Raw genomic sequence first — 12,332 nt, forward strand, 5'->3', positions numbered from 1 at the left:
TTCAAAAAATAATTAACAAATTTGTGACGGATATTTTGTCTAATGATATAATCTGTCAAAAATCTATTTCTAATTTGTGATAGAATCGTTCCATCATAAAAAATCTATCATAAAATTTTATTTTTCTTATAGTGTTTTGTGACAGATTAACTTATCCGTCACAAATTTTTGACGGAAAATATAATTTCGTCATAAAATTTGTGACAGAATATATTACGCCGTCACAAATTTGTGACAGATAAGTTAATCCGTCATAAATTTGTGACGGAATAATACATTTCGTCATAAACTTTGTGACAGAATATATTATGCCGTCATAGATTTATGATGGATAAGTTAATTCGTCACAAATTTTTGACGGAATAATGCATTCCGTCACAAACTTTGTAATGAAATTATGTTTTCCGTCAAAAATTTGTGACGGATAATTATTTTTTGTCACAAATTTATGACAAAAATACATTCCGTCACAAAGTTTTTAACGGTAATATTTTTCTGTCACAAATTAGTGACGGACAAATTCGTCTGTCACAAATTTGTGACGGTTTATAAACGGAATATTCCATTCATCGATAATTAAAATATTAAAAAAATAACAAAAAAATTTGTAACGGATATTCCGTCACAAATCTGTCCAATAATGTAATTTGTCACAATCTGTCTTTAATTTGTGACGGAATAGGTCTGTCACAAAAAATCTATCACAATGTTCTGTTTTTCTTGTAGTGAAATTTATTTCAAATGAATTCTAGTTATAATTCATTTTAATTGAATTTTAAAATATGCGGTATAATTAAACCAAACACTATGTAAGTGAAAAAAAAAAGGGAAATAATGTCAACAAAATTCCAAGCTTTGTAATTTCTTTTACAATTGTACCCAAACTTTTTTTAAAATAAAAATATCCTAAACTATTAACTTTATTACAACTGTTAATTCTAACACTAAAAATGCATAAAAAAAATCTCCAAACTTTACTCTTTTTTCTTTTTTTTTTACAATTAAACCCAAAATTATTTTTTTAACAAATATACCATGAATTTTGAAATTCATTATAATTGAACCTCACTGTTAATTGCCCCGTTAAATGCTAATAGAGGTGCTAGGTTAGCACTACTGATCCATCAAATTAAAATCAAAGAAACTTAATTTACAATAAAATAAATCATAATTAATGAATTAATGGGTCATGTTTTGAGGCTATCAATGTGCATTTGGTTGAGTTGTTGAGAGATGATGATGATGGGGAGTAAGTTTGAGTCTTCATAAGGGAGGGCAGAGGTGAGCATCATATAGACAATGGCTTGTCGAACAATTGCGAGAGATGTTGTATGCTCTAATGCAGTAGGGGAGTGTTAGTAGTATGCCATAGAGCATATCATTTAGTATGTATCTTGTACATGTTTTATTAATAAAAAGGCATTTGCACTTTTCCTTTTACATAATATGTTTATGTGTAATAGAAAAAGTCCATTGATATTTTGTTAGAAATTCTATTCTTAAGTTGTTAAGAATATAAGTGACAGTATTTTTAGCACAAAGTATCATAAATTGGTTCACAATCGAGGATAATTCACAATAAGGACATGACTTATCCAGAAATATTGTAATCATGTTTGTTCTCAAGTTATTTATATGAGATGTAAATAAGATGGAATGATGAGTCTCATACCATATAACAAACATGATAGGCACTTATGCATGATAAGTAGGCCGAACCAGTGACACTTATGACAAGCACGTAGAGTTTACTCTTATCAATGTATAGTCATAAATCATATCAGTACATATAATTTTTAGACCTGAGATAACACAGTTATCTTATATATAGGTGGTTTGAGTTTGATACTGCTTTTATACTTATACTGTGTATGGGTATATGGGCATATCTTGCCTCCTATTAGTTATATATGGAGGTAGGTGTTGATCAAGATGGAATCTGTTATCCTAAGTAAATAGGGATAAAATCCTATATTCATTTAATTGTGCTTGATGTTTCAAGTTCTTGGCCAGGACAGATAGATTTAACAAGAAAAGAGTTTCTAATGAGAAAATCTTTTTAATCAAGAACTGGAATTAAAAGAGAACATAATATTCATAGCAAATAGAGTTTGACATAAACCATGACTATAACACCCCTATTTGTATAGCCTGGTATATTTCACTGTTCCGGTGACCGGTGTCAGTCCGGACAATTAAGGGGATTAGAACCATACTTAAGACAACTAAATAAGCCATAAACACAAATAACTAGTAATTGCCAATTAGTTAAGTATAAATAAGAAAAACAGAACATAAGAAGTTAAATGAGCCGAGAGTCACAACGATGGGTGACCTTCTCAGGAACGACTGCGAAGTCGTTTTAAACTCAAAATTTGAACTGTAAAATGTGACGTCGCGGTCCTTAGGACACTTATAAACATAGTGGAAAAGAGAAAATTATGAAAAAGAACTCTTAAGCCAGCCAAATAATTAGGTCAAGGAGCTAGAAGAAATATGGAATTAATTGCAAACCGGGATGAACCGGCGAGGGGCAATTTGATCAATTGACCCCGAGAGCTGACTCCTGACCTAACTGTCAAATAAAATCGGAGAAAAGAAAACTTTGGGATCGAGAATTAAATTAAAGAACTAATAGAAAAATAAATAGAAAAAAAAAAGAAAGAGAAAATGGAAAAGTCAAAAGGTGATGACATCATGCATGACCTCATGCATAATGCCATAAAGAATAAAATTAATTTATTTATTTATTTGGATTTTTGGTCTTCCTAAAGAGATAAAAGACAAAAGAAAAGAAAAGAAAAAAAAAATTAAAAGCCTCATCTTCCTCAAAGTGCCGCCTCCCATCCTTTTCTCTCCCTCACCATTGCAAATCTCATTTAAAGCTTGCTTCAAGCTTTGAAACCATCATAAAACCCCAAATCCTCCCATACTTACTTCACAAAAACTTAATTTAATCACTTGAGAGGAAGATTGGTCATCAAAGAATTGAAGAAAATTGAGAGGAAGTGAAAGTTTAAAGACACCTAATAAGGTTAGTAATTCAAACTTCAAGTTTTTAGTTTAATGTATGTATAGCATCAAGAACATAGAAACAAACTTAAAATGAAAAGAAAAATTGATTGAGGGACTAAACTGATTTTCGGCCAGCTTGGTTATGAGGATGATTTGCATGAATTGAATGGTTTGAAAGGGGTATATAAACCTTAGTTAGTTGAATGACTATAGTTAAAGGGATGGAATCAAGTAAATGCAAAAATTAGTGTGAATTAGGGTTTGGACATTAGGGTTTAGGGACCAAAAATGTGAATAAGTGCTAAATGATGTCTTTGACATAGTTTAAGGAGAGAAATGGTCATTTGTGACCTAATTAAGTGTGTTAGAAGTGTTTGAATTAAAGCCAAATTCGGATTGGGTATGCACCATGACCAAAAGTCAACTTTGAGGGATCAAAAATGGAATTTTACAAGTCCAATTGGTATGAGACTAATTAGGAATGAAAATAGGCACTAAATGACACAATTTTCATTTAGGAAGCATGCCCAAAAAGTGACTAAAACCTAGTGAACAAATTGACCAAAGTTGAGAAATCACAGTATGCCTCTACACAAACTGATTAAATGAACAGTGTTTGTTCATTTGGTCATAACTCGAGCTCGAAAGGTCAAAATGACCTGAAATTTTACCAGTGGTTAGATGGAATATAGACCTAAAACTTTCATGAAGAACACCAACCCAAATTATGCCATTCACCCAATCAAATTACTGAGAAAATTTGGTGACTTGAACCTGTAGAACTGCAGATTTACCATATGAACAGTAAAGTTTCAATGGCTATAACTCTCTCTAGAAAACTCCGATTTAGATGATTCTTGAACCGATGGAAACCTAAGACATAGTAGAACATTTTATATGAAGAAAATTAGACCAAATTATGGACTTAACTTGATCAAATTGCTGAATGAAGTTGGATCAATAAATCTACAGAACCAAATTCTGTAGCATGAACAGTAACCGTAATTTGAGTATAACTTGAGCTACAAAACTCTAATTGGAGTGATTCAAAAAGGAGAATAAACTTAAGACAATATGGAACATTTTCTATGAAGAAAGTTTTGCCAAATTCCAATAGTAAAAGGACCAATGAAACAGTGCAACTTAGGACTCCAAAACTGAAAATTGGCAATTTTGCCTAAACGACCTAAGTTTTGAGAAAATGACCAAAACCAACAAGTTTGGTGACCAAAATGTGGTATGTGGGTGAAGTTGGAGTTCCCATATCTATTAAGTCTTAGAAAGTCAACAATTTGACTTGAATAGTGTAGTGAATAGTAACCCGAAACACAAAATTTCAAGAACGTCGAGTTTAACACGTTAGAACTAGGTAAAAGTGAAGTTAAATTTATTTTTGGATTTATGCTAAGTTATGGTACTAAAACACTGTGAAATTGTGTGTTTCAGTGAAAAAGAATACCGGGACAGAACCTGAGGAGTCGAGTCAAGGCCAACAGGCGACTCGTTTGAGGTTTGTGCACAATGTATACTTTTTATAATCATCTTTTGCATACTGTTTTGAATAATGTGAAATATTGGATTATGGCATTCTTAAGATGTTTGATTTAAATTGTTGAAAGTTATTATGTATATTTGAAATGACAATGTTTAGCAAATTGTTAAGATAAGTTTTGAAACCACAATGTCATGACCATATATTTGAACACCTCACTAGCACGACTAGTGGGGGTAATAAGTTTCGAATTTTGATTCCTTCTCTGGAGAAGTGTTGAGGTGTGCCAGTAGAAGAGGATGTGAATGGATATCCATATATTTGAGCTAGCTAGCTGTTGACCCCGTGTAGCTCAAAATGAGCATTGATTTTGATAATAACAAAACTCAAACAGAATCTATCTAACCCAACTTTAAAGTGATGTGTAGATTCCTTTTCTTATTCATAAAGAATTTTTGAAGCTGCATCTAAGGAGGAAGAATACTCAAACGCATCTCAAGACAAATCCAAAATGAGAAAAGAACAAGATTATGAAAGCCAAGACTCAAGGTAAAGGTATGAAAGTCATAGAGTTAGAAATTGAGTCTTAAGTCTTATGTGAAAAGAATAGATGAGAGTTTAGTTGAATGGAGCTCAAAAATGAAACTTTATTTTCTGATTACTTTTCCTCATCATGACCTTGGATACTGCTATTGGAACTTATTTTTCTTCTTAAGGTCTAAATCTTTGTTTTTAATATTACAAGTTGAGACATGCAGCTGTTAACTTAGTTTGCTAACTGCTTTGCTAAAAAATTAGTTTGCTAATATGTTTGCTAAAACATTAGTTTACTAACTAGTTTACTTCTGTTGCCAAAATTTTATTAGTTTAATAAATGATCAGAGCTGCTCAACTTCGCACAAAAAGATAAAATAATGGCCATTTTGTCTTGAGCAGTGTGTATAACGTTCCAAAAAGGTTTCAAACGGTCTAAAATGATTTAGGACTATAAATACACCTTCTTTACTTCATTTTATACTTGATGAAAGCTTACATTTGATCTCCAACTTTGATTTTTCATTTATTGCTTTCATTCAAGAGCTTTAAAGACTTTGAGCTACCATTGGCAAATCAATTCATCTCTTCTTTATAGTTTGATTTGTATTAAGTAAGAGTGAGTGTTAAAACATTAAGTTGCATTTAAGAGAGGTTGTACAAGCACCTATTGAAGCTTGAGAGAGAGTAAGTGCTTGAGATAGCACTTGTCAAAGGTTCAAACTGCCTTGGTAAAAGCTTGGTGTTGAAAAAATGTAAAGGGCTTTTGGTCTCTTGACTTTAAAAGAGCAAATAGTGGAGAGAAGACTCAAAGAGGGTTCTTTGAGAGAGTGGATGTAGGCTAGTTAAGCCGAACCACTATAAAAATTATTATGTTTGATCTCTCTAACCTTAACCTCTTTACTTTTGTGCAATATAATTTTTTATACATGACCTTGAATGTTGATTGAATATATTGAGTTGGTATATTTGAGGATTTATGAGTATGATGAGAAATTAGTTGAAAGTCTTATGATGCATGTTCTGGTAGCTATAAATATTGATTAAAGCTTGACTTGCAACTTAGGGACACTTTATTGAAATACATATCACTGTCATTGTATATTAAGAAGCACCTAGTTGAACAAAGCCACAATTTTTTATTAGGCTACAAGCAAGGGCCGAAAAATTGTTAAAGTCCAATTCACCCCCCTCTTGGACTATTTTGGAACAACAAATTGGTATCAGAGCTTGTCTCTCTTGCTTAGGGTGTTACAACCTTAGAGTGATCCATAATGGCTAGTTCATCTAGCAATACTGCCGGTATACCCACACCATTAGCTGAAGGCTACTCAATCACTAGACCACCACTCTTCAATGGCACTAATTATTCATTTTGGAAAGTAAGAATGAGAAATTTCATACAATCTGTAGATATTGATGCATGGAGAATTATTAAAAATGGTCCGCATGTTCCTCAAAAGAATGGTCCAGGAACTACAAAAGTTCCAAAACATGAAGATGAATATGATGACAATGATTGGAAGAAAATTTCTATAAATGCTAAAGCTATTAATATTTTACATTGCTCACTTGACCTTAATGAATATAATCGTGTTTCAAGATGTCAATCTGCTAAGGAAATTTGGGATAAGCTTGAAGTTACTTATGAAGGAACGGATGTCGTCAAAGAGTCCAAAGCAAACCTTCTTATTCGAGATTATGAGCTATTTGAAATGAAGCCAGGAGAATCAATTGCGGATATGAGTACAAGATTTACCGATCTTGTAAATCTTCTCAAAGCACTTGGTAAAAGATTTGTGAAGAAAATTCTTAGATCACTTCCAAAATCTTGGGAAGTAAAGACTATAGTTATCCAAGATACCAAGGATTTTAAAACATTCACTTATGATGAACTCATTAGATCTCTCATTGCACAAGAGATGGTATATAAGAAAGATGAAGTTGAAAATGAGCAGAAAAAGAAGAAAAGCATTGCTCTTAAGTCAAATAAAGATGAAGATAAGAAGAAAGGAGTTGCATTCAAAGCTGACTCAAGTGACAACTCAAGTGCTTCAAGTGATGATGATGATGAAATGGCTATGCTTGCGAGAAAATTCAAAAGAGCTTTCAAGAAGGGAGGAAGCAAATATAAGAAATTCTTGAAAAAGTATACTCCCAAGGATAAACATTTCAGGGATTCAAAAGAAGAAATTGTATGTTATGAGTGTCACAAACCTGGACATATCAAGCCCAAATGTCCATTACTCAAAAACAAGAAAGGAAAAGAAGATAGGAGCAAGAAAGCTATGAAAGTAGTATGGAGCAATAGTGAAGAATCTTCAAATGATGAATCAAGTGACAAAGAGATTGCACTTCTTTGTATGATGGCACTTGAAGAGAAAGTCGAGAGTTCACAAAAGGAAGAAGAAAGTGACAATGAGGTAAACTCTTATGAATCTCCAAATATAGAAGAACTTGAACTTGCATTTGCTAAAGTATATGATGAGTATAGAAATTACAAGAGAAAATGCACTAAAATGAATTTAGAGATTGAATCATTGAAATCACAAAATATTGTCATGTCCAATGTGTATAAAGAAAATGAAGTGTACAAAGGACAAATTGCCTTGTTTAAAGAACTAGATTTAGAGTTGAAAATCTCAAAAGAAACTTGTGAAATGCTCATTGAGAAAAATAAAGTTCTTAAAGCTAAAGTAGAGTCCTTGACAAATGATTTGGCAAAAATTACAAAAGGAAAAGAAACTCTAGATCTACTTCTTGGAAACCAAAGAATTTCAAATGAAAAGTATAGAATTGGTTTTGATGGTTTCATGAACTATGGTAAATATAAGAATCATTTCATTAAAGCATCTACATCCTCCTTGCCTAATAATACATGTTATTATTGCAATAAAAGAGGTCATATGATTAGTTCTTGTGCACTTAGGAAAGGTCTTCTTAAGGTAAAGAAGGTATGGGTGCCAAAGGGAACCTTACCTAAGGTCACTAACCCCCAAGGACACAAAGTTGCTTGGGTACCTAAAGCTCAGTGATTAAATTTCAGGTTTGTTTCAAAGGGATGAAGGAAAGTGAAAAATGGTATATAGATAGTGGTTGTTCAAAGCACATGACCGGTGAAAAGGACAAGTTTTCAAAAATCACAATGAAAGATGGAGGACATGTAAAATTTGGAGATAAAGGGAAAGAAAAAATAATTGGAAATGGCACAATTGGAACCAAACCTTGTATTGAAGATGTGTCGCTTGTTGAAGGATTGAAATACAACTTGCTAAGTGTAAGCCAACTTTGTGATAAAGGTTTTGAGGTAAAGTTCACTTCTTCTCTATGTACAATCAATAACTTAGATAATGACACATTGTTCATTGCCAATAGATCCAATAATGTTTACTTGCTTGACATGAATAATTTTGAAACTAATCATGGTACATGTCTAGTATCTTTTGATAATTCTAGTTATTTGTGGCATAGAAGACTAGGTCGTGCAAGCATGCATACACTCTCAAAACTGTCTAAGAAAGAACTTGTTAATGGTCTTCCTAAGATTAAATATGAAAATGAATTTTAATGTAAAGCATGTGCACTAGGAAAGCATACTAGAGCATCTTTTAAATCTAAAAATATTGTGTCTACTACTAGGCCGTTAGAATTGTTTCATCTTGATTTATTTGGACCCGTAACTCCTACTAGTCTTGGTGGGAAGTCATATGCTTTAGTTATTGTTGATGACTATTCAAGATATACATGGACATTTTTCCTTGCTCACAAGGATAAGACTTTTGAAAAATTCACCTCTTTTAGTAAAATGGTTCAAAACGGAAAAGGATTTTGCATCACATCTATAAGAAGTGACCATGGAACTGAATTTGAAAATTATTTATTTGAGAAATATTGTGATAAATATGGAATCAACCATAATTTTTCAGCTCCTAGAACACCACAACAAAATGGGGTAGTAGAAAGGAAAAATAGGACTTTGCAAGAAATGACTAGAACTATATTGAGTGAAAATAATTTGCCAAAGTACTTTTGGGCTGAAGCTGTTAATACATCTTGCTATGTGTTGAATAGAGTTTTGATTAGACCAATTTTGAAAAAGACCCCCTATGAGCTGTGGAAAGGAAGAAAACCAAATATCTCATATTTCAAAGCATTTGGTTGCAAGTGCTATATTTTAAATAATAAGAAGGATAACTTAAAGAAATTTGATACTAAATCCGATGAAGGTATCTTTCTTGGGTATTCAACAAAGAGTAAAGCCTATAGAGTGTTCAATAGAAGAACTTTAGTTATTGAGGAAACTATTCATATTTTGTTTGATGAGACTAACCCTTCTATCAGAAAGAAAAATGTTTGTGATGATAATAATGAGCAGGTTTTTGGAAAAGAAAATATAATATCAAGTCAAAAAATGGAACAAATTGATGACAAAGATGAAGAAACTCAAGGAGAAACCACAATAGATGTCCATAATGCCAATGAAGATCAAATCAATGAAGAAATGCCAAACTTGGAAGAATTACAAGTAAATGAGCCCCAACATGAAGATTTACCTAAAGAATGGAGAGCCCATAGAAATCATCCTCAAGAAGACATTATTGATGATCCATCTCAGAGGATGATGACTAGAGCACAATTGATAAGATATTTTGGTAATGTTGCTTTTGTTTCACAAATAGAACCTAAATGTTTTGAAGATGCTCAAAATAATGAAAGTTGGATTCTTGCCATGCAAGAAGAACTAAATCAATTTGAGAGAAATAAAGTTTGGAATTTAGTGCCTAAACCAAAAGATCATTCAATTATTGGTACTAAGTGGGTTTTTAGAAACAAAATGGATGAAAAAGGCAATGTTGTTAGGAACAAAGCTAGACTAGTGGCTCAAGGCTACAACCAAGAGGAAGGGATTGATTTTGATGAAACCTTTGCTCCAGTTGCTAGAATTGAAGCTATTAGAATGTTGTGTGCCTTTGCATGTTACAAGGATTTTATGCTTTATCAAATGAATGTCAAGAGTGCATTTTTAAATGGTTGTATTGATGAGGAAGTGTATGTTGCACAACTACCAGGCTTCGAAAATCATGAGCATCCAAATCATGTTTATAAACTTACTAAAGCTTTATATGGTTTAAAACAAGCTCCTAGAGCATGGTATGAAAGGCTTAGTAAATTTCTTTTATAAAATGATTTCCAAAGAGGCAAAGTGAACACAACACTTTTTGTTAAGAAGCATCATGATGATATGCTCATTGTACAAATTTATGTTGATGATATAATTTTTTGTGCTACTAATGAATCTCTTTGCAAGAAATTTTCTAAGATTATGCAGAATGAATTTGAAATGAGCATGATGGGTGAGCTCACATTCTTCCTTGGACTTCAAATTAAGCAAATGAAAGATGGCATCTTCATAAATCAATCAAAGTACATCAAGGATATGCTAAAGAAATTTAAAATGGAAGATTTGAAGAGCATGGGCACTCCTATGAGTTCAACAATTAAAATGGACAATGATGAAAAAGGTAAAGAAGTAGATACAAAGCTTTGTAGATGTATGATTGGCTCTCTTTTTTATCTTACTGCATCTAGACTAGACATACACTTTAGTGTTTGCTTGTGTGCAAGATTTCAATCATGTCCAAAAGAATCCCATCTAAGTGCAATTAAAAGGATCTTTAGATATCTCATTGGCACATACTCAATTGGTTTATGGTATCCAAAATGTGAATCATTTAATCTTGTTGGTTATAGTGATTCCGATTTTGCTGGAAGTAGATTGGATAGAAAAAATACTTCAGGTACTTGTCAATTTCTTGGTCTTGCACTAGTTTCTTGGCACAGTAAGAAATAAACTTCAGTAGCTTTATCTACAGTTGAGGCAGAATATATAGCTACTGGTAGTTGTGTTGCTCAAATTTTATGGATGAAACAACAATTGGAAGATTTTGGTTTAAAACATAATCTTGTTCCAATTAGGTGTGACAACACAAGTGCCATAAACTTGATCAAAAATCCAGTCCAACATTCAAGAACAAAACATATTGAGATCAGACATCATTTTATTAGAGATCATGTCCAAAATGGAAATATCAAAATAGAATTTGTTGCCTTTGAAGATCAATTTGCTGATATTTTTACAAAACCACTTAATGAGGAAACCTTTTGTAAAATTAGAAGGGAAATTGGCATGAGTAAACCACTTGCTTGAAATTTAAGTCATAGTAATATATCTGCATATTATCTAATGTGTGAGTGATTTGCAGTGATATAAGTTTACTGAGAAAATTCTAAAGAACATTAGCTAACTTGTTTGCGTACACGAGAAATTAGTTTACTAAGTTGTATGCTAATGTTGCGTGACTAAATTCAGTCTGCTATATCGTGTACTGTTCAAATTTCAAACCAAAAAGTGATTGTGCTTGAAACTCTCTGCGTGTCCAGCAATGCTCTTATCTATTCACATTTGGTATTACATTCTCAGTGCTGTGTCAGACATGTAGAAATATATATATATATATATATGTGTGTGTGTGTGTGTGTGTGTGTATGTGCATGTAAAGATAGATAGATATATTTGAAATTAAAAAAAAAAGGAGGGAAATAAGTTCAGATGAAGTACACTAGAATAGAAAAGCGCGGGACTCAAGAAAACTTAAAACCTCTGCTACACGAAACCGTCACCCATTTTTCCTCTCTCCTCTGCATTGGTTTACGACATTACACCTCCAAAAATTTTCTTTCCGGCAAAACTAACCCATTTTCATCAGACCGCTCATCTCTCTTCTCTTCTTCATTCATCACTGCCCCGAAAGCCATTTTAGATTTCACCATTTTTTTTATCGATGGCTCGCACTAAACGCAAATCCCCGCTGCTGCTGCTGCTGCTTCGTCATCCTCATCTGCATCTGACGATCTCCCTGTCACCGCATTACGGAAGAAATTGAGAGAAAAGAAGAACTCACCTGAACCTGAATCAACTGGTGCATCCTCTGACCCATCTAAGGTTGTCGAACCCACTGTGTCGGTACCATAAAAGAAAAAGAGGAGAAAAATGCGCGGGATTGATACCCAACGCAAAAAGGGCGCTGCCCAATCTTCGGGTTCAGTGGATAAAGCGTTGCTTGATTGTAAATTCATCAAATGGGATTACTTTGGTCAAGTAAATTTTCAATTCAAAGAACTTTTTGAGTTTCAAGAATGGATGACTATTTGTGAGTGTACAAATGCGTATTACCCTAGACTGGTTCAAGACTTTTATAGAACTTTAAGAACAGTTAATGATGAAGACAAA

Source organism: Hevea brasiliensis, chromosome 17 (assembly GCF_030052815.1).
Source record: "Hevea brasiliensis isolate MT/VB/25A 57/8 chromosome 17, ASM3005281v1, whole genome shotgun sequence".
Taxonomy (NCBI): Eukaryota; Viridiplantae; Streptophyta; class Magnoliopsida; order Malpighiales; family Euphorbiaceae; genus Hevea; species Hevea brasiliensis.